The 24,031-nt window shown below is 49.8% G+C and overlaps 1 protein-coding gene across 6 annotated transcripts in view; it reads left to right on the top strand.

Moving 5' to 3' along the window:
• GJC2 (gap junction protein gamma 2) overlaps positions 1–24,031 on the top strand; it is a 38,368-nt gene that overhangs the window by 6,575 nt on the left and 7,762 nt on the right. Inside the window, exons 1-2 of one of the 6 annotated variants that reach the window (XM_065666945.1) lie at positions 21,040–21,181; positions 23,118–23,217. The exons of 2 other annotated variants lie outside the window; for them this stretch is intronic. The gene's annotated coding sequence lies outside the window, so the exon portion shown is untranslated. Of the gene's footprint in view, positions 1–866; positions 982–13,371; positions 13,391–21,039; positions 21,182–23,117; positions 23,218–24,031 lie in introns of those variants that run through there. 3 more of the 6 variants (XM_065666943.1, XM_065666949.1, XM_065666944.1) reach the window with 3 other exon arrangements.

The following is a 24,031-nucleotide window of genomic DNA, read 5'->3' as shown; positions in this document are numbered from 1 at the left end:
CAAGCGAAGGAACAGAGGACAATGTGCCAAAGGTTGTAGCCTCTAGTTGGGAGCAGTTATTTAATCCCTGCTTGTTGTGTTTGAGTGTGGGGTAACATCACCCCCTCTTAGGCTGGAGACCTGCATGGGGACAAAACTCTCTGGGACACAGCAGAAGGGGCTAGGGTAGGAGGATAATGTCCCCTCTGTTCCCTTCCAGCTGTTATCCATAGAGCAGCGTGATGCTTCCAGCTGCACACTCCTCCCCCCCCCCCCCCCCCCAGTAAAGCAGTGCTGCAAAGGGAGCAGAGGGATGAAGAGGGGCTGGGATGGAGCTGGCAGGGAGCCCTCAGCCAGCATAAAATACTAAGAATGTAAAATCTGAGCAACAGGAGCTGCTTTGGGCTGTTGACTTCACCATAAACATAATGGGGGGAGGTTTTTGCTGCTGCTGTAGTTTATCACTGTAGCTGCAGGGACAGATTGAGTTTGAAGCTGACTTGCCTTTCTGCTTCACCTCTGTTTAACAGAAAGGAAAAGAAACTCCAAATGAGAAGGAAGCATTTCTTTACCCTGCCTTCCCTCTCCTGCTCCAAGGAGCTCTCTTCCTGCTATTATTAGCCCTCACCCCTGAGACGACTTGGATAACTTGATTTCCCCCTAAGCATTCCTCTTGGCTCCTGGAAGCGTTGCTGCGGTCTCCGTTTTTTCTGGCCTTTTTTTGGGTGCTTTTAAGGAAATAAAAAGATAAAAGGGAAGGAGATCCTGGTGAACAATGGGTCTGCAGCGTCACACTCGGAGGAGCTCTCCCTTCTTGGGACGCTTCCCCGGTGGACGTCTCCACGTCAGCGTCTCCAGGCTGGTGTGGCGCGAAGAGCTGGGTTTGAAGGGGCGGGAGGGAGGAGAAGTGCTGCAGCAGGGACGGGACGCTGCCTGTGGCTGTGTGCACCGCGGCGGGCAAGGATGGGACGCTTTTGCAATGGACTGAGCCTGGCATTCTCCGTATGTTACCTTCTGTTTGGTTTGTTTTGCTGCTTCCCCCCCTTCCACTTTACTTTGGTGTTTTGCTGATGGTTTTCCTTGGCTGCTTCCTGGCACCTTGCAGACCCCCACCCGCTGCTTTGACCCACCTCTGCTCCTGCTCTCCCCTGCTCTTCATTCTCTGTCCTTTCCCCATCACTTGGGTGGGGAACGCGTTTACCATGACCCACTGTTCGTGTATTGCCTTTCCTGCCGGTGGTAAGAGACATAACATCCCTATTTGGCATCAGTTTGTGCACACTTTGTTGGCATAAATCATTCCCCGTCGCACAGGGCAGTGCAAATCCATCTCCTGTGAGTTTGGGATTAAGCCATTGATGGTTTAGCTTTTTCCTGATGCAAAACCCTATATGCTCTGGCACCTTCTGGCCAGTCCCCCTCCTGAACCTCCTCCCCATCTCAGGCCACCAGAGGTGGGGAAAGGAAGACACTTTGGGGTCTGGTTTCCCTGCTAGTCCTTCCCTCGGTCCCTTGGGCTACATTTCTGACACTTGTGCTTGCACTGCAAATCTTGGGGTCTGCAGCATGCTTGCTCTTGGAGCATCAGATTAGGTGGTATGTGCTTGTCCTTCAAGAGCTGGTCTTTGAAGACCAGGCACAGGCGCCTGCAGGAGCTCACCCCAGTAGAAGATGCAGTTTTGCAACTGGTGTCTCTAACCCATGGACAAAAGGTCCATTGATAAGTTTACGTTGTGTGTAAGGTGCTTTTGTACTGTTTTCTCAATACTATCCAAGGATGTCAGCACACTTTTCATCCTTGCATCTCAAACCACCTCACAAAGGAATTCTGTCCTGCACAGCTAGGGGAAACTGAGGCATGAGGAGGGCAGTGGCTCAGCAGCATCACTACCAGCGGGAGCTGAACCTGCTCCTTGGTGGACTCATCTTCTTCACCACCAGCCTTCCTTGAGAGAAAACTCTCACATTGGCTACCAAACACACAGGATGTTCCTCTGGATTGGGATATCCTCCAGCTTGTGTCCCCCCATCAACAACTCTAGGTCCTTAGAGGCTTTTGACAAGGGCATGTAGGGATAGGACAAGGGATAATGGCTCTATTCCCCTTATGATAGAGGGGAGATTTAGATGAGATCTGAGGCAGAAGTTCTTCCTTGTGAGGGTGGTGAGGCCCTGGCACAGGTTGCCCGGAGAAGCTGTGGCTGCCCCATCCCTGGCAGTGTTCAAGGCCAGGTTGGACGGGGCTTGGAGCAACCTGGTCTAGTGGAAGGTGTCCCTGCCCATGGCAGGGGGTTGGAACTGGGTGGTCTTTAAGGTCCCTTCCAACCCAAACCATTCTGTGATTCTGTGAATCTCATGTAGAGATGCTGTTGCATTTCCATAGCCTTTTTTGGCTCCGTCCTCAATAAAACACTAGGATCTTCCTTGTGACCCTTAGCAACATCCCTCCTGCCTCTAGATTGCTGGTACAGTTGTTAGCAGGCTTGGTTGCAACCACAATTTGTCCAAAGGGATCCCCTGAGAGTGGGGCTGGAAGGGCCTCTTGAGCCCTGCTGGTCCATACTGTGCTCCATGTGTGGCAGGAGGGCTTTTCTCTCTCTCATATGGTGGGAGCTCCATCTCCTCCCATACCAAAATGCCCTTTCCATCTGTACCAAGCATAGGAGCTTGGCTTATAAATTCATTTAAGTGCTTGATGGGAGAGGGCTTTGTCCTCTCCTGGCAGGGAGTGAGTAAACATCCCCCTATCTCAAACAGAGGGAAACAGAGTCCCTTGAGTTATAGGAGACCACAGGCAGCTGCTTCATTCACCCAAGTTACCTTGCAATGCCACAGGAGGGCAATCCGTCCTCTGCACAATGTCTCCTTAGCCAGAGGAAGGAAATCCAGCTTAATCCCGCTCAAGTGAGTCAGGGGCGGGTGGGACCTGGAGGAAGGGGCATGTGGCTGATGGGGAATCTGCGCCTCGTACTCTCCTGCAGGCTGTGAGAGCTGTGTCTGAGACAATCCTTGGGCGCTGTCCAAGACCGAAATACCAGGAAAGTTTTTTCAGTGTGTGTAATAAGGAAACCCCTCCTTCCTCAGCAATGCGCTGTGGAGGTGGACCACAGCACACAGCGTGCACAGTATTCCTGCAGGTCCCCGTGCTGTGGAGAACTCTCCTCACCCATAACTTACAGCTCTTTTGGAGCTCTTCCACCAAGGTTCATCCAACAAGCCCAAGGGTCATTTCTAAGGCTGCAAAGCTCCCTTTGACCTGGTGTGTTTCTTGGAGATCTTGGTGACTGGTCCTGTAAATCACAGCGGGTTCTGCTCCTTGCTGCCAGGAAAAGAGAAAATAAAGGAGTTTGTGTGGGTTGCTGCACTCCAGCAGTGCAACACAGGCCTGTAGCAGTAGAGGACAGGGAGCACAGGTAGAAAATGAGGAGCCCTGTCCCATGCTATGGCAGGGGGGTTGGAACTAGATGATCTTAAGGTCCTTTCCAACTGTGACTATTCTATGATTCTATAAAATAATTAAGGCATATGGGGTAAATTTCTCTTTCACTTCTAACTTTGCTGTGCTGATTCTTGTCCAACTAGACCACCGGGACCTGGCCCTTGCCTGCACAGCTGCTCCCCAGCTAATTCCCACTGTCCTGTGTCTTTTTCCCCTTAGAGGCCATCATTCCATTCTGCCTTTGCTCTGTTGAACTTCACCTGGGTCCCACCAGCCCATTTCTCCAGTCCTGCTGAGGTCCCCCAACACAGCAGCACTGCACCTCCTACCCATCCACTGCTCCCCTCAACTGGGACTAGCCCCAGACTTAGTCCCATCACCCTGATCCCTAATGACACCCAACAGCCTTGGCCCCAGTCATTGTCCCTGGGGGATGCCACCATCAGTGGCCTCTGCTGCGAGGGCAACCAGCAGTGCTAGGGGTGACAGGGTGTCTCAGGATTGTGTTGGGATCATGAGGCCCTATTTTCTGAGTGAATTTACACACCATTTCAACAGAGATAAGATCCATTTCAGCATAGCAAGGACTGAGGGAGCTCAGCATCTCCCAAGGCTGCGTTTCTGCTTTGCTTTGTTATTTCTGACCCTTTTTAAGACTCTCTTAAACACGTTTGGCAAAGAGCTTTACAAGCGTCTCCTTTGTGCAAAGTGCCTTTCGAACACAAGGTAGAGGCCAGCAAGGCAGAGAAGCACAGATGGCATGTGCAAACCCACCAGCAGGCTGCTGGCGGGATGTAAATGGACAAAATCACAGGAAAACAGGCCAGAAACGCAGTGATGCTCCAGCCCAGTGGCTTGGCCACAGTGGGGACCAAGCCGTGTTTCTGGGCTGTTTTCCCATTACTTTGTCCATTGATGCTGAAGCTGGCGGTGATGCTTCAGCCCAGCACTGAGTATCTTTGGGTGCTTCAATCTCTTGTCCATTGGGAGCCCCCAGACCAATGCAGAGTTAATCCATGACCCCAGATGACATTCCTGACCCGTTTCAGCCTGGAGAACGCCCTGTCGTGCGTGCGGAAGCCTCTGCTTTGGAAACCTGACGCTGGTTCAAATGTGAGCCTGAGCCAAATCCCTTCAGGCACGTTTTTATCATCCCTTTTTCTTCCTGCTGGGGACAATGGTATTTATTGCAGAGTGCTCTGCCCAGCCCTTTCCTCTGCGCTCCCAGGCAGAAATAGTTAACCAGGTTCACTAAGAAATGAATGTCCTCTTTTCCTTTCCAGGGCAGGCAGCTCCCCGCTGCCTCCCCCCTTCCCGTCTCTCTGCTCAGCGCCCTGGGGAGGAGCTGCTATCTAGTGACACGATGCAAGAGCAGGCGATGTCTCGATGTCTGGCTCACTCTGGCAGTATTTTGGTGACCCGGTAGACTGTGCAAGCACTGCCAGGTCCCCTGGGGCTTGCTGCAGCACGAGAGCAGCCCTTTGCTCTCCTCTTGTGATCGGTGGGATGGGAGCACCTCGTGGCTCCAGGGAAGATGTGAGCCAGCCCTGGCTCTGGAGAGTTTCAAGTCAAAACAGATGAAGCTAATGAAAAGAAAGCAATGCTGGAGAAGAGGAGAGGAGGGAGAGAAAACATGATGCCAAGGGCATTGCAAAACAATCCTTTCTGTGGAAAGGACCTCATTTGATAGCATTGCTTCTCCATTGTGGTTGGGTCCCCCAGGGAAGGGGAGACCACTGGGGTCAGGATCCTGTGCTGATCCCAGCACCCAGACTCCACAGGCTGCATATGGGACACCCTGGGCTGGTTTTGGTTGCCCACATGTTTAGTGTCATCCAAGATGCCACAAGCCATTATTTTTGCTGGGGCTGTGGGAAGGCTGCTGGCTCACACGATGCTTCAGCTACCAGAGAAGGGTTATATACTGGTCAGGAGAAGGTGCTTGCTGCCCATGTAGCTACTTCTCTAAAGGCACCCAGAGGAGGGCTGCCTTTCCATGGGGCTTTGTTGCATGCTTGGTGAGGCTTTGCCGGAGGTGGTTGCGCTCAGGCTGCAAACTCCCTGGACAAAGCATTCTTCACGCTGCGGGGTGAGGGGGAGACGGGCAAGGTCAGCCATAGCTTCAGCTCCTGGTTGGGTGGACCTAGAGGTTTACACAGGATGTACATGGTGGTTGGTGGAGTATGAGACATCCCATCCCAGTCGGGGCATGGAGACCTGGGGCATCATCCCCAGTGTGGTGAGATGGACTTCATGGACTGGGATTTTGAGAGAGGGGAAGGACTGCTGTGCCTTCTGGTTTGGCCCCAGCCTTGGAGATGGCCCATGATTAATGCCAGTCATGCTGCAGCACTGCTGATCTCTTCAGCAGGTGGGACCCACAGCAAAGAGACCAGAGCTGGGGCTGGTCCCTGCATGGGGGCTGCTCCAGACTTCCATCTTCTCAGATGTCTGTGTTGCTTTAGGGTTTGATCGAAGCTGTTTCTCCCTGGAGATCAGAGAAAGCCTGGTGGCAAATGCAGGAGGTTTTGAGTCTCCTTCAGTCCTCAAGGTCTGCATGAGCTGTGGGGGTCCATGGGGCACCTGTGAAGCTGATTTGCAAGTTAATCTTACTCCGACCTGTTAGAGCAAGGAGGGACGCCCTGGAAAACAGGAGGAGATGGATGCAGCCAGGCCAGAAGAGTGGCAGGGAAAAGCAGGCAGCTTTCTGCAGGAAATACTGTGTTTAATGGCAAACACAGGCGAGGTTTTACGCGCTGGACAGGACGCATGTGGGTGTGGGGCTCATTTACTGAGCGCTCCATGAGTGGAGCTCACCCTGAGATCCCGAGGTGGAAGGACGAGGAGGAAACTCTGGTGTACAATGGGGGGTGCATGCACTGCATATCTCTCTTTCTCCCACAGCCTCCTGGGCAGCCCACGGCATGTTTTTAACTATTACATAGCATTCTAACAGTTCTAGTAAGGGTGAGCTCTGATGCAGGATTTATAGGGAGTGTTTTTACAGTGTTTATGTTGGCAGGCTGTAGTTTATGGTACAGTTTGAGGTATTCACTGAAACCTCTTATCACCAGAGCTTTTTAAGCAACAGAGCGCTGATGAAGGTCCTACACTAGTTGGAGAAGGGATGATTTAGGGTTCAGGCTGCACAGAAGCTGCACAAAATGCCTGGCTCCTGACTGGCTCAGCCTGCAGTCCCCATGGGGAAGGAGAGACAATTTCACCCATCAGCATGGCATGGATCCATCCAGGTTTAGCCATTATGCCAGTGAAGGCTGGCACTGACAGAGCCAGACTGATGCCTGGGGCTCCCATCCATGCTCACAGCCTCCTCTGGCAGAACAAGCTGGTCAGCAGATGCAAGAGGCACCAGCTTGAGAAACCTCCAAAAGTGATTGCTTAAATGTGCTTTTTTAAACACTCAAACCAGCACATCCATGCACTCAGATATGAGGCAATACCTTGTGCTGGTGTTAAAAACGCAGCTGGCTTCCGTTCCCATCACTCCTCTCACTGTGCCATTGCTAGGATTTCAGTGGCACATCTCATGTTTTAGCAAAATCGGTGACTTGAGTGGGATCCCATCAGCACCTGTGGGATTTGGAGTAATCCACGTGCACAAGTGTCTCACAAAGGACATCCTCCTGCTTTCCATCTGAAGGGCAGGACTGTCCCTCTCACATTTTACCTGCAGTCAGAGTCTGAGAGTATGAAACTTCTTCAGATGCCAGCAGTGGGTTATCTCAGAGCATGATGAAGCAACTTACCCATCCACTTTACAATCAGTCCCTGGCCCCTCCGGTTGTGTCCACATTTCCTCCTCCAGCCTCCTCATGGGTGCTAAGGAGAAGTGGGTGAACAGTGGGGTGCAAGCAGCACCTTTTGATGGGACGGATATGTTAAAAAGTAATTATAAACTATCAGGGAAGAGTTGCAGGAGGAAACTGTCACATTTTGGACAGGGTGTGCTCTGGCCTCCTGGTTCTTGAGAGCGTTTAGTGACATGTAGAGGAGCAGAGAGAAGAGCTGGAAACTGAGATCTGTCGCAGAGCAGCCCTCAGAGTGCAGGCAGATGTTGAGCTCAGGCTCCAAGGAGGGCTGAACACTCAAATGTAGATGACTAAATCCCACCCAAGTGCCTTAAAAACAGCCTTGGAGGATATAACAAGAGATCTTTTCCTTTTGAGGAGAAGCCACCATGCTGCACATGGTCCTGCCTCCACATCACTCCACAATTGCTCCATACCCCTGCAACACTCTTCCTAGAAACATGCACTGGACTCCCCTTCCAGGCAAAAGGGCACTTTATTCCAGCTGGTTAGAAAAGATCCTGACTTTCTTTAGACATCCTAGTTGATGTACTGGTACCTCAGCTGGGCACTGGTGAGGCCTCACCTTGAATCCTGTGCTCAGTTCTGGGCCCCTCACTACAAGAAAGACGTTGAGGTGCTGAAGCAGGTCCAGAGAAGGGCAACGAAACTGGTGAAGGGTTTGGAGCACAAGTTCTGTGATGAGGAACGGCTGAGGGAACTGAGGTTGTTCAGTCTGGAGAAGGGCAGGCTCAGAGGTGACCTTATCGCTCTCTACAACTGCCTGAAAGGAGGATAGAACAAAGTGCAACTGGTCTCTTCTCCCAAGTGACAAGGAGTAGGGCAAGAGGAAATGGCCTCAAGCCATGTCAGGGGAGGTTTAGATTGGATATTAGGAGAAATCTCTCCACAGAGAGGGTGATCAGGCATTGGAACTGCCTGCCTGGGAAGTGGTGGAGTCACCATTCCTGGAAGTGTTCAGAAACCATGTAGATGTGGCCCTCAGTGACGTGATTTAGTGGTGGTCATTGCAGTCCTAGGGTAATGGTTGGACTTGATCTCAAAGGTCTTTTCCATCTTGTTGGTTCTATGATTCTATGATTCTATGTATCGTACCAGGTATATCCTATTAGGTGTATCCTGCTAGGTGTATCCTACTAGAAAGGGAGGGAGAGAAAGCCACAGGATTAGAGGCATGTCTACATGCCTAGAAAACTGAGCGAATTTGGTTGAAAGTGGTTTAGTGGAGCAGGCAGCCTTCTATTTTAAGAGATTTCTGATCTCTCTCAGTCTGCACTGCACGGATCAAAAATACCCCCAAATGACACAAAACAACACCTTTCCTATCCTCCCCCCCCCCCTTCTGCTACTGGCAGTAAAACTTTGGCTGGTCTGTGTGAACCTCTATTAACCTGTGGCCTGTGCTAATGTGCTAGTACAGAGACAAGCCTTACAGTAGGAGAGCCCATCCTGCTGTTATTTCTTGTAATGAGAAGCTTCCAAAGCCCAAGCCAAAACAAATATTTGTAGCCAAGGCAGGGGCTGCCTGGAGGGAGCTGCACCGGCAGGAACGCTCCTGCCACTGGGCAGGAGGTGACATCATCCAGATTCCTTTGCTGAGGAATGCGGGATTTGCCTCTTCCCTTCCAGTAATTGCTTTTCAAAAACAGATCTGCCCAGGGATGCATGTTTCACCCTACCTTCCATTGCACAGCAGAGAGCCTGAAAGCTCCCCTGTTCCCCTTCTCTTCCACGGCATTAATGGGGCTGTTGCATGGACAGGCACGAAAGAGGATGAAATTGGTCAAATCGCAGGTAAAAGCACCAGAAACTCTGTAAGTGGGAGTTGTACAGAATTCTGGACAGAGACTGGAGGTGGCAGGAAGGAGCAATGACTTCTCCTTGAGGCTGGCCAGGATGGGGCTGAGTATGCGTGTGGACTTTGCATCTGCACTGCTCTGTAGTGACCCCATTTCTTGGTCCTATAAAGCCCACCGACCATGTGTTTTTTGAATGCAGGGCTTCAGCGTGATGACTAAAGAGTAAGGACTTGATGGTCCTTATTGGTCCCTTCCAACCGAGATGTTATGATTCCATGACTGGTATAGATATACTGATATGCAGAGCATCCTTGTTAGTCTGGTAGGGCTAACTCTTAAAGTTTAATTCCCCCTCCATGCAGCCCTTGACTTCACTCTTGAATTGAGTATCCCCTCTCCAGTCCCTTGAGCTTAAGCCCCTCCAACCTTGACTCTTCATTGGCTCAAACTTCAGCAAACACCACTAGAAATTAAAACTGGTTGCTAATGTTCACATGTCATCAGCACTTCCACCAGCATCAGTGATGGTAAAGGGGTCAGTTCCTGTGGGATGGGGACTGCTGCCGTCATTTCAATAGGTGGAACTAGGTGTAGTTCAGCTGCCCCCATTATGAGTCCAACAGGGTGATTTAGTGGTTGGAAAGGCATGGAGGTTTTTGCTCTCAGTGCCTGAAAGAGGATGGCTGGCAGGAAACAAAAGCACCGTTCTCCAAGGCAGGGGTGGCTTTGCCCCTGCACTGATTCTCTAATTTTCCACCAGATTGTGGAAATTCTTGGCTATTACAACTGGACAATTAAATCAAGAGGAGAAAAGAAGAGCTCCGGCCAAAGGAGAAAACCCACTTGGTTAGCTGAAATTTTGAAACAGGGATGGAGTGAGGGCCTTCAAATGGACAGCAGCAGATCAAAGGCTGTCTGCGGTCTGGATCTGCAGTCCTAAAAGTGGTGAGATGTGATATTAGGTGAGTTAGAAGGCCTAATCAGTTTTGGAGCAAGCAGCACAGGTAAAAGCAGTGGGGATGGATGCAAAGCAGAGCCTGGCATTATAGCATAGCGATGCAATGATGTTTTTTTGAGGATGTAGGTGGAAGAGACACATCTAAGCAGCAGGCAGTGATGTAGTTGGTTGGAGTCAAGTCCCACATGGAACAGGGCAGCACTGCCATGGGAGAGACCCTCTGTGGAACCTCCTGGGCTTGGTTTGGATATTATCTTCTACCAGGCAAATCCCTTCCCTTGTCATGTCTCGGACATCCTCCATCATAGGGATGTGTCTGGTGCTAGTGATCGGGGCTCACGGTTTGCAGGACTCTTACTGCTCGACAGAAGGCAGAAACATATCGCCCTTGTGCTGTTGCCTTTGGGAGAAGTGGAAATTGGGTTGCCCTGCTCATTTCTGTTTGGAGTCACCCTAGAGACAGCAGAAAGTTGGCTGAGCAGCACTGATGTGGGCTCCAGAGGGTTGAGGTGAAGGCTCCCAGGCTTTGAGCTTAGTATGGGCCCAAAGAGCAGCCAGGGAAAGAAGACGGTGAATGAAGATATGCTTTCAGATGATGCAAGGAAGCTCACAGGCTCCATATTAATCATGGCTTAGTGAATTGTGTACCACAAGTCAGCTGTGGTACTCTGCTCCCCTGGCTCCAGGTTCTTATGGCTGCACACATGGCCCACAGGGCTCTACCTTGTCTGTCTCTGTGCAGACCAAGCCATCTTAAAGCAATACTGCAGATTGTTATTTGGGGTTTTGGTTCATGTTCCTTAAGTTGTTGCCTCTTAATCTTTCTCAGATGGTGTTGTGGTTTCTTATTTATTCCTGTCTGGAGGCTAAAGGGAGGATGACTTGGAGAGGAAGGGAGGGAAAGAACTGGAAATGGAAAGAGTGAATTTTCAAGAAGAGCCTCCCACAACTTCATCTTCTTTCCCCAGCTTCTGGTAATGGACAGCTCATTGCAGCTATTCACTCCAGAAGATTTCCAGGGGGACTCCTGGAATGTTGAAACATGGTGGACTGGGTGCCCAGCCAGTGACCACCACCAGAGCCACAGCAAAGGGGATGAACCTCAGTGGGCCAGCAGCAACCCTAGATGTGTCCTGATAGCTACTGTAGGTCAGAGACTCTGACTTGGCATTTCCAAGGGCTATTTATTGCAAAATGGAGGAGGAATAAGGCCTTTTTTCTTTTGCACCCTCATTCCATGGCATTTCCCATACTTTTTACATCTTTAAATTTAGCAATGTTCACATTAGCAGAGGATGCTAAAGGGGCTCTGGGCTGGCAGAGAGTATGGAAGAAAAGAAACGTGAGCAGAAGACTGGGAGACTAAAATAGGGCTTGCTGCATGTCACGGGGGGATTTTAGTATTGTTACAGATTAAACTGTGACTGTAGCATTCTCTGTGTCCCAGCTCTAGCCTCACAGTGGAGCTTCATGCATCCCTGCATGGAAATCAGACAGGTCCTTTGTATGGGGATGTTTGACCCCTACACAAGCCCTAGTGATGCCAGGGGCACCTTCTCTGACAGCGAGAGCCCACTGCATCCCAGTGGGTGGTGCAGGGTTTGGTGTAAGCCAGGTAGCATGCACCTGAGCCACTCACTTCTCTAGCTAAACCTGCACCCATGCACCCATGTGCCTGGTGCTCTCTTGGGAAGATGTCTACCTTCAGGACCAGTCTGTTGTATCATCAAAGAGAAAAACCTTATGTGGCTGCCTGCTTGTCTTGGTTGTGGATCAGCCCCAAGCACTGAGGCATCGTTGGCTCAGACCCATGGCCCTGCACCTCCATGAACTACAGAGAATCCCCTGTGTAATAGGCATGGAAGGGCTGTCCACCTCCTCCTCCTGCATCTCCCTTCCTTCCCCTTCCGCCTCAACATGCTCATTCATGAAAAAATACCTGTTGGACATGGGGAGAGGAATTAGTGTTGGCGCATTGTTTCCCGCGTATTGGCCAAGGGAGGTTGTAGGCTCAGAGGGTTTTTATCTTTGTTTTCACAGCTGGATTTGATATTACTCTTTCATCTCTCCAGCTTTTAATTGCTGCTCGCTCCCTGGAGCAGCCCATTGCAAAGCAGCGTATGCATGCATTTTGGAGCATAACCTGCTGCTGGCTTCCTGAGGGACGGCTTCCCTGTGCCTGTCCACCTTGAGACTGACAATCTGCACAGTCCAGTGTGTTCATCAAGGATCGAGCATGTAAGAGATTATGCTCCCCTACAGCAGTGGCCACACTGTGGGTCCTGTGGCTGGGATGGCAACACTGCAGGGGGGAAGGTGCCATCTCATGGTGGTCCTCTCAGAGCACCTGGCTGCAGCCCACATCTCATGGCTCCTTCCCCCCGGCATCACGTGGGGTGAAGGCAGATGGGTAGCAGGGACCAGCTTGATCCGTCCTTTGGTAGGAGGGGGCATGCAACAAGGTTGGGGGGTCTCTGACTTAGTCCTGTGCATGAGGTATGATGGGACTATGCCAAACTCTCAGGCTCATGGTCCCAACCTAGAGACATCATGGGTTGAGGGGTGCTGTAGGGACTGGTGATGGTGGTGTATGGATTGGTGGTGGGGTAGGGTTTTGTCAAATTGGTGTAGGGTTTGGTGGAGTTAGCATATGGTGTAATACTCATGAAGGGCTTGGTGGTGCTGGTATTTGGTTTGGTGGTGCTGATGTACAGTCTGGCAGTGCTTGCGTAGGGTTTGGTGGAGTTAGCATATAGTGTAATACTCATGAAGGGCTTGATGGTGCTGGTATTTGGTTTGGTGGTGCTGATGTACAGTCTGGCAGTGCTTGTGTAGGGTTTGGTGGTGCTGCCGTAGGGTTTGGTGGTGGTGGTGTAGGTTTTGGACAGTTGCGTGCCCATCACAGCAGACAGGCAGGTGTATGCTCATGCCCAGTGTGGTGGAGGGGATGGAGAAGGTGCTGCCAGCACCACACTACATGCCCAAGGGCTTGGTTGCTGCAGATCTCAGAGTCAACCTTTGTTTTGAGCATCTGCATGGCCCAGGGCCAGATGGGACTGGCTCTGTTCCCACCTGGATACCAGCCTGAAGGCATCTTCTCCACCCCAGTCTCCCTGTAGAGCGAGAAGTGCGATACTGATTCGGTTCCTCCAGTCCTGTGAGCTCTGGGGACAGAACGACACGTGGCGTCCCTTCTTGGCACGGGGGACCCAGTGGCGTCCAGCTATGAGGCACGAGCTGCTGACCTCTCCAGTGTCAGTGGGTGGCAGCCCACCTATGTAAACACGTCCAGGAAGGCTCCCGTCCCTTTCCCGCCCTGCGCTCGCCTTCGGATCAGACCGGCCGGCCTCTGCTGATACTCCCATCCCCAGGGCTCCCGGGGAAGGTACTGTACTGCTCACCCGATACCGCGCACTCCTGCGGGCATTTCTCACTCATCCTCCTCTCTACTGCATGTAAAAGTGACTGTGTAATTATCTCTGGGTGTAATTGCCTAAGTGGCTATCTAAATATTTACTGGTGATACTGGTGCAGTGAAATATCTTGGTGAGCAGAGTGCAAACCTGCCCTGGTCATGCTGGGAACCCGGCCAGAAGGGTAGGAAAGCACTTGTAGTAATAACGTTTCCTTTTTTTCTTTACTTTCTGCTTTGTCTGTTATCGAAGAACAGTTGGCAAGAGCATGTCCAGCACTTTTGTTTCCTTATTTATCATGTTCGAGTCCCTCTCTCTTCCCAGTTAACTGTGTTTAGATCTTATTAGTAATGGAAAACTGGGCCATAAAGTCACATCCAAGTGTCTGGTTATTTTTGCTTTGGTGTTTGCTTTTTTGTCTTCAAGATCTCTCTTTGCGGGACGTTAGATTTTTTTACCATGAGGGGCAGGCTGGTGTCCAGGTAGCCAGGGCAGAGCTTAGGAGGATGTTTTAGTGATCTGGGGTGGCAGGTCTGCAGCACAGAGTTTATTTGGGAGAGAGTGGGATGGGTTTATGCAGCGGAGGGAGGGGTTTGGCAGCCATCCACAGCCTTTTGCTCCATTTGGGTAACACTCGGATCACAGAGTAGCCTCACTGTTACGGCTCTATCTGACCTGGCAAGTCAGAGGCTCCTCCAAAGCCAAGAGACTGAGAAATAGATACCCCGGCAGTGAGTGCTGGGATCTGCAGAGAGGTTTGGTGTCTTGGACATTCTGGTTCAAATAAGATTTTGTCTTGTCTTACAAGTCCTGCTCCCTGAGCTTCACCTCAGTCCTGCAAGCAGGCCACTTGCTGAGGTGCCGGATGATGGATTTAGGAGACGAGCATTATGTTCTTGGTAGAGCAGGGTTCAGAGCAGGACTTCACACCCTGAACGAAGGAACTTAAATCTGCTCACAAGCATAGCAGCTCCTCCAAATCACCCACACGTAGTCTTAAAGCACACTTTGTGTAAAGCAGTAAGGCACGCATTCTACTCCAGGAACAGCGGAGGGCAGGTCATGGTGTACAGCCAAGACTGTAGGATGCAGCATCCTGAGAATCAGGTAAAGCATGGACCTGATTTAGATACCTGGGCTGCATCTCGTGGGTCCTGTTCCTGCACCAATTTGTGGGGCACTTGTTCACTGCAATTTCCTGTCCTTGTTAGAGTTGAGACATGAATCCTCTTAACCTCCACTTTTGTTGGCAAATTACACATATTTTTGCGGTGGTAAAGAAATTAAGATAACTTTGGACCCAGTTCTCATGCTGGGCTTCTCCTGCACTCAGGGATGAAAGAAACTTCCACTAAATCACCAATCCAGAGCCTTCTTCCCTATTGCACTGTCAGTTGGGAAGATGGATATCAGCCCAGTATCAAGGCTGAACCTACAGATCTGAGTCTTTGGCAAATGGGGCCATAGTTTGTGGTGGGTTGCACTGTCCTTTACTACTAGGGGCAAAAGCACCCTTCAGCCAGAGCCAAGGGCACTGGCAGGATCTCCCTGAGTTGCTTCAACCCATATAAACCTGGCTTAAATCCTGGTGCAAGAGTCCACCCCGAGGGTTATGTGTAATGGGGCTGGTTTGAACATCAATTGTACCACCCTGGCCAGGTGTGTACAATTTGTCCCACCTATTGCAGTGGCTCTCCCCATGTCTTAAATGAGGTGTGTGATGACAGAGATGACACTACCGTTTTTCTCCCTGAAACTGCTGCAAAGATAGTAAAATAAAGGAAACTCTCAGAGTCAGCAGCTTGCCTGTGTGGTTGTGAAACATTTTCCACAAGAAAAACCAAAACTGTCTGTATTTGCAGGTATTTGCAAGGGGGGTTGCTGAGGGAACCTGAAGGAGGTGCTGAGCACATCTTGCTTTCTTTGTGTGGGTCCACAGACACAACTGCTCTGCCTTTGCTTTGGGGGCCTGCTGTCTGTACCCGCAAGCTTGTGTAAGATGTTCATTCCTATACAGAGTTGCTGGCTGCTCCCATCCCCTTCCCCTCACTGACACTATGAATATGGTTTTCACACAGCTGAAGAATAAGGGAAAATGTTCCTCCTGGCCGCCCAGAGCGAGCCAGGGACCTCACCCAGCAGCTCTTGAATGGAGCCCAGAAGCCGTGGCTGAGCTCCCAACCTCTCTTCCCACTCCCCTCTCTCCTGCCCCCTTTTCCTGGGGCTCTTCCAAGCTCTCTCCTAATACACCATCGCTGTCCATCCACAGGTGTTATGGAAAAAGGGAAAAAAAGAAAAAGCCCCACACCTTTCTGGACCAGCCAAAAATGTGTCCGCTTGACTTTTTCCAATTGTTCCTGCATCTTTCCCATGCACCCTGACCTTTTTCCTCTGCCCCTGCCCCCATTAATGCACCACTGGTCAGTGAACTGGAGATGGAGGAGTGGCCGTGGGGGCAACAGGAGATGATGTGCTGTGAACTTTTGCACGGCCGTTTTCGCCATCAGAGGATGGATTTCCTCTGATTTTCATTGGGTTTTATAGTTAGTACAAGTTCAAGAAGGTCTACAACAAGTCAAGCCTGGCTTGGCTTCACGGGGTTGCGCTGCAGCCAACCACGGCTGGCAATGAGGGCTGGAAAGTTTATTGCTTCCTGTTATGGGAGCTCGGGATGCTGAGATGGGTTTGCAGGGGAGACATGGGTAGCACTAACACCAGGGACAACCCCAATGGGTGCGGTTGCAAGTGGCCTTTTATTCCCATTGCTTCTCCAGCTACTTCAGGAAAGGGAAGCAAATAGAGAAGGGAATAATTGCTTGATTTGACCTCTGACTATTGAGGGAGATGCTTTCTTTGGAGCAGGAACAGACAAAGGGAAAATGCTATAAAGGGCTTTGCTGAGCCACATCCCCAGGGCTTTCCATGAGTCCCCTCTTCCTACCTTTTGGTATCAGCCCATGTTATCTCACCAGCCTGAAAACTTCAGGAGAAATGTTCCTGTCAGAAAACATATGTGGTTTTGTCAACACTGCGATTTATCTCAAGAATGTGTCCATCACAGCAAAATGTTCAGCTAGGAAGGGCCGGAATAAACTACATCTGCTCTCCAGCCCGGGTTTGAAATGCTTCCTCTGTGCTTTTGTACTTGGGAATTTAAATCTTACTGTTATTTAACCATATCAGAGGGGTTTTTTGGTCCTCTTCAAAGTGAAGTGCTTTTATCTTTCTGCAGTCGTCAGTCAGTGATATCCAAAGGAAACATTTTGCTATTTTTCGACAGAAATACTCTTCATTCTGCTAACAGCATTGGCTTTTTGCTCCAGTCACAAACCAGTGCAAACCTAGCAGAAATTTTGCTTTCTGACCTATCTTCTGGGCTAACTGAGGCAGAACTGTGGGACAAATTTCATGGCAATTCAGAGCCAGAGTTTACATTTTCAAAGTACATGAAAGAAAGCAGCTTTCACCTCATTTTCAAACATCCCTACATTATGCAGCCAAAATCCCCACGGGCTTTGGAAAAATGTGTGAGACCAGATTTTATCCATTTGTTCCTTGCAAAAGCCAGAGAACAATCACAACACCCTGATCCAGATCAGAACCTTCTTGATTTCATCCAACAAGAAGAGCTGGATGGAGACAGAAAAGAACTTGATGATAAATAGGTAGAAATCTTGTTTCTTTGTCATTCAAATGGCAGATTTACACTGGGGCTGTCAACAACACTGTCCTGAAAAGCCCACACAGAGGTTTGCGATGAAGCAGGTTTTAGCAACAGGCACTGGCTCAGCTTTTTCTGTAGCCTGTGAATTGCTGGGATTTTTTCGTTTAGATAGTAAAGGTTTTGGCTGTGTTCTTATGATGCAAGCCCTGATTAATCCCAAATCTTGGAGAATGCCCAAAGCTCTGGGTGAAACAGGAAGAGGGCCTGAAGATGCTGCGAGGGCTGAAGCACCTCTGCTATGGAGACAGGCTGAGAGAGCTGGGCTTGTTCATCCTGGAGAAGAGAAGGCTCCGGGGACACCTTAGAGCAGCTTCCAGTGCCTAAAGGGGCTGACGAGAAAGCTGGAGAGGGTCTTGGCCAGTGTGGTTGAGTGGAGCAACACTGTGGCCATTCCTGCCTGGTCCCTCCTGTCTCTGCAACATAGCTCTTGAATGGGTCCCCCAGACATTCACAGTTGGCCTCGATACCATCAGCTATAAATGGTGTTGTTGGTTCAGATACTGTTTCATGAAAAAACAGGTTGTTTGTGTGGCTGCGAACAGGAACTATTGCAAGGCATGGTCCCTCCACCCATAAACCCAAGTCCTATCCCAGTACATTGCTGAAAGGTGCTGGCCTATCCCAGAGCACCTTAATACAAGAGACATGGCTCTGTGTCCCAGTAGAACTCCCAAGCCCAGCCAGCACATCACCAGGGCAATGACACAACTTGGGTCCCTGGGCTGCTGAAGGCTCTGGAGACTCCAGGCATGACATTGCTTCCTGGGTCTTGTTTTGAAAAGCAGGCTTGCCATTCGAACAAAGATGTGTGTCTTAATTTCATTTAGTTTTCAAACTGATTGAATTAAATACGAAAGGTGAAAATCAGAGAAGAAAATGAACTGCTGGTACAATACAGTATAAAGCTTTGTAGATTTGTGTTCATAGTGGATAACTATGGGTGCTACTCATCACTGACATAGCAAGGAGACATTATACCACTTCTCATTATCACTAGTGACAGCAGTTACTTACTCCAGTAGAACATCTAAGAGAGGTATAGATCACTAATCTGAAACACAAGTGGTGACTGGGTGGAGAGGTGACTTGGACACATGACTCCCAGCAGCAGCCAGAATCATACAAGGCTTCAGCATATCAATTCCCCCTCTGTCTCTGCCATCTTTTATTCCCTTTTCTCAATGCCAAGCAGTAAATAGAGGACATGGGTAGGTCAGGAGTGAAAAGATGTGTATTACTGTTTTAGAAAAGCTCTATTTTTACTCCAGTGTCTTCCTTGGGAGCAAGAAAACAGAAACTGTATGCATACTCCTGCCATCCTCTGTTATTACCCATGCAACAAAGGTTTTAGCATTCACACAAGCTGTCCGGACAGTGAAAACCCATCTAAAGTGTGCAGGAGAAATGCATAGGTCGGGCTCTACCCTTCTGGATTCCTTCCCTGGGCAATGGTTTGACCCATGGGTGATGGTTTGCTGATGGAAACCACTCAATCCGACAATGTGCAATGGCCAGACCTGCTGGGCAGGAGGCTGGAGCAGGAGCAGATGTTGCTTGGCTTGCCTGGAGCACACATGCCCCTAGAAAACTTCCACCAGACCAGATTGCTGTGTATATAAATAACCCGCACAGTTAGAAAGCAAAGGGCCTGGAAACACTGCATGACCCACGGGACAGGGACCATGCTGAGCTGCCTTTTATCTGTAAGTTGCTGCCCATAGTCCTGCAGAGCCTGGAAGTTGTTCTCAGCTAGTTATTTTTAAGTAACTAATAATACTTCTCTGCAGCTCCATCCTGCGCCAGCTGCAGCGGGTGGAAGTTTCACCACACTTCTTCAATGGGAATGAGACCTCAGTGACCATCCCTCAGGTCTGACGAATCTCATAGGTCTTGTCTTTAAGAAGCAGATGGTGTGACATGGGCTGAAGATATGGGGTCCCTGCCTGGGGGGTGCACACCCAAGAACTACGTAGTGGCCCCTGTGGAGGTAACTGCAGGGTGATCCACTGCAGACTTGCAGACCCATGTGGGCAAGGAGGTCACTGCCCTGGCGTGCTGGAGGCCAGACCTGACCCCAGAACATGCAGGGGTAATGTGGCCTCAGCTTGCTGCATGTTCGCTTCCCCTCAGAGGGGTGCCAATAGGAAATCTCTATGGAGGCTTAGAGATATCTGCTGCACGCCTGGTGCTCTCCTCTGAAACCAACTCCCTATCTCCTGTGTTCTTTGAGAGTGCAAGCTTTGTTGATGTGCTGTGGGCTTAAGTTGATGCATGCAGCAAGGATTTTGGTAATGTAGCTTCTTTAGAAGCTTAATCCTCTGAAATAAACCTGATTTCCCTAGTGTGACATATATCCCCAAGGGTGTGTTCATCCCTACACCTAACTCAGCTGATGCGGCTTTTCCACTTGCCTATCACAGATGTGTACTTCCAAACAGTGAATTGACTTATCACTGCGTGTAAATACATAGTTTGTAACTTAAAAACCATGAGCAAAATGACTGTACTATTTCCAGAAATGCCAGGGCCCCTGGAGACTCCATTAGGTGTCATGGAATTCTGTTACCCAGACAAGCTCTGGCATCAGCACAGACTCACACACTCCTTGGCTCTTGCAGAGCAGCTTTCAGCAGTATGGCTGAAGCGTTAACCAGTGTGCAGCAGTGAAGGAGCTGCTGTTGCTTGCAAAAGCACCAGCGTGAGATGCTTCAGTGAGCAGGAATTGCCCCTCCACAGCCCTTTGGGGTCTTTAGGAAAACAGAGGTCTGACAGCAGGGTGGATATCCTGCTTTGTCAGGACCAGGGATGAAAGTTCACAGTGAACCATATGGTTTCAAATGACCCCCTTGATCAAAATGTAATGAGGGTGGTGAGGCTCTGGGCACAACTGGCTCAGAGAAGCTGTGGCTGCCCCATCCCTGGCAGTGTTCAAGGCCAGGTTGGACGGGGCTTGGAGCAACCTGGTCTAGTGGAAGGTGTCCCTGCCTGTGGCAGGAGTTTGGAATTGGATGGTCTTTAAGGTCCCTTCCAACCTGAACCATGCTGTGATTCCATCTTCCCATGCTTTCTCCCCTCAAAGGTTAAGTCTGATCCTTTTCATGACTTCTTGGCTGCTGTTGCTTCCTTTTCCTCCTCACTGTCTCTTGGAGAGACTTTCTGCCTTGACTCTCCATTTTCATCTCAGCAGATACCTGGAGCCCTGATTTCACTGGGGTGGCAATGCCAAAGCTTCCAAGGGTGGAGCAGGAATGAAAAGGTGATTCTTGGACCATCACAATGGAGGTTTCCTTCTCTACTTGCCTTAAGCTTCATGCACATTCCCATAAAGAAGCCAAAGAGTCTCCCTGTGTGCTCAAAAACCTTTCCCCATCCTTCATCTGCTCTTTGCTCCCATGCACCAGCTTGGAGGGAGGTGCACCACCTCTTTCAGAGAAAGCTGCAGCAAAGAAGGAGCTTCAGAGCAGTTTTCCTCATTAGTGAGCCTTGTCTCTTTCTATTTATTTTTCCCCAGCAACCAAGGAACTTCTGACAAAATGTGTTTTCCACATGTTCCCTATTAGTCATGCTCTCTGTCTTACAAATCTGTTACCAGTGCCACTAGCTGATGCTATTAATTTACTTCCAACCAGCTCAAGAGCTCAGCAGCAAAATTCCAGGCAGCGTTCCTAAAACCAGACCTGGCGGCTTGTTTGGATTTAAAACCAGTGCCCCATTCTTCCTGGATATATATGTTTATATTTATATGTAACACCTTCTCTCCTTCTCCCATGGCTTGGCGATGCAAAGGGGGGGCAGTAGTGGCAGTGGGACGGGCCATAGGGGTGCAGGCAGCTGGGGCAGGACCTCGGCGGTGGGTGCCTGGCCGCTGCAGAGGCGGAGTTTGACAGCACGTCAAATACTTCCCTTGAGCTCTGGTTTCCAACCACTGGAGCATGGCTGAACCGAGGCAGCAGGAGTTTATCTAGGGCAAGGCGGAGGGCTGGCAGCACAGGAATGCCGGCGCAGGAGGGAAAGCCACCACGGGAAGCACCATGTCTCTGTAAGTTGGGTTTATACCATTGTTTTCCCTGAAATTTAAGCAATGGTGTGGGAATTGCTCAGAAAGGAAAGGCATCCAGCTAGCACAGATGTTTTTCTCTGTTTATTCTGTTCCTTCTTCTGCTTATGTTAGACTCAGATTTTAACGTTTTACCAGTTCCAATAGTTATCCCTGTGATTGCGCAGAGGTATCAGTGGGTTTTGGGAAGTAATCATGATGAGAACGTGGAGCCAACAGCTCGTTCCAGCACCTGGCCACAGAGTTTTCACTACTTTAAGTGTTACTGGTGGGTTGAATGGTCCAAGTCCTCCTTTGTAGCTGTTTTGAAGTGAAACTTGTACCCCCCCGTGTGTTTCATACACTGCATGTCAGCTAGCCTGGAGGTGACATGTGAAGATAGAGGACTGAATGAATGGATTTCAAAGCCAGAGGGATGGTGGGTCCTCTCATGCAATCTCTCTGGCAGATAATTTAGCTACATAAACCACTTAATCTAATCCATCTACCTGCTCCAGATCCACACAGCGATTTTTCCCCAGGGTGCTGGACTGTGTAACTTTCCTGCTACATGGAGGAATTAGGTCTGAAGCACACAGAAGATGCAAAAAGCCATTTTTTGTGCTTTGATAGTTGGCATTGTGAGGAGATGAGGTATATAATCTTTCCCTAGCACCATCCTATTCATCAGCAAAAGCAATGTGAACAAATCCTTCCTTGGAAGCTTGCTTGTCTTATAATTGATTCCAAAATATAATAAAAATAAACTTCCCGCAAGCAATTAATGGCACTGAGATCTCATAGTAGTCTTTCTAGCCAGTAAATTGCAAAAAGCACTGGATAGTTTAACTGAACTGATTGTAGGAGGGGTTTTTAACTCGTTTCCTTTAGCTCTTGCTTTCAAATACGGTGCCAGGAGAGTGGGTGGACACATGAGAGCATAACATCAAGGTGTGATCATACAAAAAGACAACAGTGGGCTCCTAGGGGTATAGAAACAGCTCGAGGCTGTTTCCTGCAGATCCAGATGTGCATGGAGGGCAGAGCCACATGGTCAGTGGCAGGACCAACAGCTCGGGCTCTGAGCTGGTAACCAGAGGTGGTCTTCTGAAAGCAACAGCCTACCAGTTCTGGGTTTTTCTTTTCCTTGACTCAGGCGGTTTGTGAGTGCTTCGAACCAATGCTATTGGGTGCCCCTTTCTAAAATGTGGGTGCTTTGCTGACAATTCTCACTATTCTCAGATCAAAACTTGAATATTTACTTCAAAAGCCCTCATTACCTTGATTAGACTGCCCCTGCTCCAGCAAATAGCTGTTGGGAGGTGAGTCTGAGCTTTGGGAATTGTGTCCTTAAGTAACACTTGCAAAATGGTGAATTAATCTTGATGCAGACCCCACAAACCCTTTGGGGGAGCACTGAAATTATAGAGGAACTGCTCTACAGGACATTTGAAGCCTGTGTTGTAGAACAACGTGGGGTTTGCAGCTAGCTGGGGCTGCAGATGGGAGCTGGTGTGTGGCCAGCCAATCTGGTGCCAGTGTGTGCTCAACCCAAGCCCCAGCCCTGCCTTGGCTGGACCCGGATGCTCCACAGACAGATGCACCATGCCCCGCAGTGGGCCATAGCTGCACTCAGCGGGGTCTTCCCTTCCCAGCCCTTTGTCAGCTGGAGCTTGGCCGAGTGCCCAGATTAATCCTGCAAATCATTTAACACCCCATATCTGCCCCATTTGCCCATATCTGAATAGGGAAACCAATCAGAGGAAGGGTTAAATACACTTTAGAGTGTATCCACTTTAAAGAAGCAAAAAAAGCACTTAAAGGGGATGCTTTCCTATCTTGCCCCTGAGTAACCTCAATTTCCTCAATAAATAAAGAATAGCTCTGTGGGGATCACTTTCCACATTTTTCTGCAGTAGCTGAATTGTCTTATCTGCAGCAGTGCTTCTGTATCGACCATTGGGTCCAAGGCATCACTTTTGGCACAGGAGATGGGGATTCTGATCCCAGCAGCTTTGAGGGCTGTTGTTCTTCACAAGGTAAGTTGAGGGCAGGGAGGAGAACTTCCCCACCTCTTCTTCTGGCTTACTACAGCCTGTAGTAACCCCTGTGCAGGTTAACCCCTGTTATTACAGCTTCTTACAGCTGTTATTACCCAGCCTGGAGTGAGCTGTTTCTTTGCTCTCTGCCTCAGTTTCTCCAGCTACAGGACAAGAATAACACCATCTGCAGAGCACTCCCACACTCTCGTTCTGGCATGTGAAGACTTGGGGGTTTGGGTTCGCAGAGGATTTGTTTGATCTAGAAATAGCAAGGTTAGAAAATTCCATCTGCCTGGTCTTGAGAGCCCTTGACAGCAGAAGAATTTCACTGCATCTTGAGCCTCGGGCTGCGCTGCTACCTCCCAGGGCAGCATGAAGGCAAGCACTGAGCAAACCAGGGCTGTTTGGCTCCTGTCCTGGGAAGCAGCATGAGCAAAACTGCATTCCAGAAAGGCCTGATAAGGAGAACAGAGCAAGGCACATTTCCCCTTCTTGCTTCTGCATGGGGCTGTGCCCATGGCTGATGCTGGTGGCTGCTCCCGCCCTGCACCTGGCGTGGCTGATGGGCTTAAAACCCAGCTTGTGCCATGGAGATCCTAGGGCTTAATTTTGTGTCTCTGTATAAAAGAGATGCAAAACCAGGTTAGGACCAGGCTTGTACCTCAGTTTACCTCCACTCAGCCATGCTTACCAGCATGGAGGGGAAGGTTTGAAGTCCATACTCTTTCAATGTATGGACAACAGCTCCTTTCTCTTCATGATTGTGGAGCACTGCAGGGGAGTAGCCTGTGCTAGGCCAGCTTGTGCTGAG

The sequence above is a fragment of the Lathamus discolor genome, chromosome 2 (genome assembly GCF_037157495.1).
Source record: "Lathamus discolor isolate bLatDis1 chromosome 2, bLatDis1.hap1, whole genome shotgun sequence".
Lineage (NCBI taxonomy): Eukaryota > Metazoa > Chordata > Aves > Psittaciformes > Psittacidae > Lathamus > Lathamus discolor.
Note: the sequence above shows the minus strand (reverse complement) of the source record. Positions and strands in the feature narration are given on the sequence as shown.